Raw genomic sequence first — 4,407 nt, forward strand, 5'->3', positions numbered from 1 at the left:
TATTTATTTTATTTTATTTTTTATTTTTTTTTGCTGAAAATAATGGTTGTTACCATTATTAACATACATACATCTCTACACCAATTTTGGTGCTACAGCAAAAACTAATAGTAGATTAACTAATGAAAGTTACAAAAAAATCTTCAAAAAATTCTTGAAAGCAAGTAAACAGTAAGTGATAAATAAAAACAATTACAAACATGGCAAACATGTTGCACTACATCAATGCTTAATAAAAGGCATTTCAGTTTTCCCCCTTTTATTAAGCACTTTCTTTTCATGATGCCAAAAAGTGAATGTTTACACAACATCAATGACCACAATCAAACCACTTCTGGAAAATCTGAGAAATCTGAACAAGGTTATGACACCAATACTCTTCTTTTAATCCACTTACTCTAATCTTATAAAAGACTCCAACTGAATCATAATTTGTAAGTTATTGATTCATAATATATTACAGTAAGGAGATTGATGCACAGTTCGAGAGAGCTCTGAGCTCTTAGTAATATCCTTTTTAAGGGCGGAAATGCAGTCAGACTACTCTTGCTCTCTGGAGAGGGAACAGCAGTCACACAACAATGAGTGTTTTGTCTTATCCTCTGCCAGGCCAGGGTTGTCATAGACACAGGACCTACGTCAGTGTCGTTTATTAATCAATGTGGCCGTTTTGGTCATTGACACAAAGTAATTTTTTATTTCGCCTGAATAAAACGCTCTTCTGTTATACACAGATCTGTAGATGTGCCTCGCCTGCCGTGAACAAGACAAGAAAAGACAGCGTTGTCTGAAAGAAAGTATGATAGAGGAGACTGTGTCTGGGGCAGGCAGAGTTTATAGGTAAAATGGGTCTCAAAGAATTGCTTGTATAGCTCTAGAATCAATGAAATGGAGGCGCTATGAATTAAGTGAATGTGGCTCTAGATAATTGGACAAGGTCTGAAAGGGTCCCGGAACAGTCTGAATAGATGGATTTTATTATTCCACGCAAAAACCAGCTGCAAGCTCTTAAATAGGCTTTGATAATGCAACTAGTTTTGAAGTGCTGCTAATTTTAGCATGTGGCAGGTTAATAGAGTGAGTCCGGACATACAAAATAATTTGTGTTCTATGCTACAACTGACATAAAGCATGCATGACTGTGCTTTTATTGAAAGCATGTTCATTTCAACCCTGCAGCCTTCATTACATAGCTTATCAAACACATGCTTGTTAAATCATTACAGCTCATTTATAATTTACATGCAGAGAGACCCATTCAAGCAGAGCTACAACTTTTTATATTTGTGCTCAGTTACTTAAAGTGATACAGTGTAGTGCAGGAAGAATGCATAAATGCATGTACATGCTCACGCACAGCATGGTGCCTCGCAGTTTGGCTCTAAATGAGCTATAAAAAAAACAAATGCACAGGCCTCCCATAGGAAGCCAAACACTGCTCAGCTTAGTAGAGATCGCTTCTGAACATGGTTCGTTTCACTCTGCTCGGTGAGTGGGGTTTGTCGAACATGTGGGCAACTTTGTTCACTGACCTAAATGCATGAATTGTCTTTATATAAAAAGTGCCACTTTTTATTCACCACACAGTGGGGGCTGTTTATTAAGACATTTTGCTCTTTCTTGTTATGTGAAATGCTGATAAGAGAAATTTACCCACATTAAGTCAAATTCAGACAAACCTAATTAGTTTTCTTCCCGTGTGGATGCTCTGCTTTTGAGTGTTTGTTTGATGTTCATAAGCACTGGCTGAGGGACAGCAAGAGGTATGATTGGTTGTTTGAATGTGATTGTGTGTGTGTGTGTGTGCTTGAAGACAGAGAGAAAGCAAGCAGTGAAGTATCTAGCACTTAAATTGTCTGCTTATTTCCAGTGACTGCATCATTTACAAAGAAACTGGGAGCATAAGAAAAAGAGAAGAAAAGAGCAAAGGAGAAATAGGAGTGACCATGGCCATGCAAGGGAGGAATGCATTTTGAAAGAGAAAGAGGAGCTAGCTGAAATGCATCAGTGTAACTTCAACAGAAATTGATTTACGTATGTACAGTGGGTACGGAAAGTATTCAGACCCCCTTCAATTTTTCACTCTTTGTTATATTGCAGCCATTTGCTAAAATCATTTAAGTTAATTTTTTTTCCTCATTAATGTACACACAGCACCCCATATTGACAGAAAAACACAGAATCGTTGACATTTTTGCAGATTTATTAAAAAAGAAAAACTGAAATATCACATGGTCCTAAGTATTCAGACCCTTTGCTCAGTATTTAGTAGAAGCACCCTTTTGATCTAATACAGCCATGAGTCTTTTTGGGAAAGATGCAACAAGTTTTTCACACCTGGATTTGGGGATCCTCTGCCATTCCTCCTTGCAGATCCTCTCAAGTTCTGTCAGGTTGGATGGTAAACGTTGGTGGACAGCCATTTTTAGGTGAAAAATTTAAGGGGGTCTGAGTACTTTCCGTACCCACTGTATGTCAATGTTCAAGTATAATTCTAATAAAAGCCCATCTCATCTAGCTTGAAGGGTGGATTGTATATTGGTATAAAAACATTGGGATCACAAATGGGAAGGGAGATTGGGAAACAAAATAAATGAATAAAGGAAAGTGAATAAAGGAAAATGGCTGGAAGTAGTGACAATGACAAATGTATGTCATATATTGACATTATTGATGATATTCTCACCTCAAGAAAAGTAAACATTATACATGGCAATCTTAGAAATGTGATGGCAATAATAACATTTACTCCAAAGAATAAAAGAAGGGTGCATCTGAAAGAGGAAAAATAGATTAAAAGACTGGTGGAGTAAAAATGTGATTTAGCATTTACCTGTTCATTAGGGACCACGAGAGAGAGAAAAAGATGAGTGGTGGAATGTAGAAAGAAGTTTAAAAAAGCATAAATGATTTCAGTAGCAAAATTTAATACATGAGGTGATTCATAACATCTTATTTTCTCTATTCAGACAACAATAAACTCAATACAAGAGCATATTTCTCATCAAACCAAGGATCTTAAAATAATGTATTAAACTTCAGGGTCAAGAATATTAAGTCTTGTCCATTCAAATTATTTTTGTATGAGATGACTGCTTAGTACACATTTTATAGAGAGATGAGATGTGCAGCTTACACTGTCAGAGTTTATATGAGGAGTAGAGTTTAATTCGCATGTTGCAGGTGCAGATATACAAATCCAAATGCACCACCATCATGCTGCCGCATTTCACTCCATCTTTCATGATTAAGAAAAGGTAAATAAAGCTAATTCATTCTCCACTTTCAGTAGGCATTCAAATTAATTCATGTATCTTCTTTGTACCTTATGAATTACAGTACAGTCATGCTGACATCTTGGCATCATGCATAGAGAAAGGCAAAGAATATTGAAAACAGTGGCATGTCACTCAAAACACTCCAGCATAAACTGAAATACAAAGTTATTGACAGGGCTTGAATTTCGGCGTGGGATTGTGCATAATTCTACTGATTCCCGCAGTTTCCGTGCTTGTACGTGGGAAATTCCCGCAAATATTTCAACGTGAAAGACGCTCGCGACAGATGACGGAATGTATCATTTGCACGTGCTTTTGAGTCTTACAATTTTAAACATTCAAGCTCTGTGACTGTGAGACCCTTTCTGTGAGCCGCCTCACACTAGAGGCCTGCGCGTGACATTCATGTTTTATCCCGCTCCCGCCCACAAAAGCCAGCATAAAAGTTATCTATATAGATTTATTTCAGTACATCGAAGAAATTTACATGACATGGTTCTGTAACATCTCCTAAGCTCCACAACATCCTAGCATAAACGCTCCCTATAAAATATTTGTTATTTAGGCTAAGCATCAACATTCACAATCACAAACCACTGTTATTTTTAACAGAAAAGCAAGCATGGGCTGCTGCGTGCATGGCTTGGCATGGCAGAATGCGAGCAGCGCGCTTCCTTTATTATCACTAAAAGTTGACATCTCAGTTAATCGCGATCTCATAAAGCTCTGTTATAACACAATAAATATATGCACAATGAATCTTTCACAGTGTCTACATTTCATGTGTTAAAATGAGAGGATTCATGAGCACGCAATTTCAGCACTGCGGTGAGTGGATTCTAACTTAATCACCTCTGATTGGCCATTGCGTTCCAGAAATCAACAGCTGAGTCTGTGATTGGCTACATTGCGCAACCCTTTAAACATGTGTTATAAATAGAAACTATGCCTAGCTTGTGCATGTCAATCATTTTTAATGTTAATATTAGTTGTTCTTTTTGCTTTTGTGCAACAGATAAATAACAATTTATATGTTTTAAACACTTTATGTTTAGATAATTTCTATTTTGCGGGAGTCCCGCGAATCATTTTATTCTCCCGCATCCCGCACACACACGAGTCTCTTCCC

General features: G+C 37.1%; 2 protein-coding genes across 4 annotated transcripts in view; one reads left to right on the forward strand and one right to left on the reverse strand.

Moving 5' to 3' along the window:
- LOC107676530 (O-acetyl-ADP-ribose deacetylase MACROD1-like) overlaps positions 1-4,407 on the reverse strand; it is a 74,072-nt gene that overhangs the window by 31,178 nt on the left and 38,487 nt on the right. The gene's annotated exons all lie outside the window — the stretch shown is intronic.
- Positions 1-4,407, forward strand: part of LOC107676529 (leucine-rich repeat transmembrane protein FLRT1-like) — a 38,364-nt gene that overhangs the window by 3,695 nt on the left and 30,262 nt on the right. The gene's annotated exons all lie outside the window — the stretch shown is intronic.

Source organism: Sinocyclocheilus anshuiensis, unplaced genomic scaffold (assembly GCF_001515605.1).
Source record: "Sinocyclocheilus anshuiensis isolate Anshui unplaced genomic scaffold, SAMN03320099.WGS_v1.1 scaffold64, whole genome shotgun sequence".
Lineage (NCBI taxonomy): Eukaryota > Metazoa > Chordata > Actinopteri > Cypriniformes > Cyprinidae > Sinocyclocheilus > Sinocyclocheilus anshuiensis.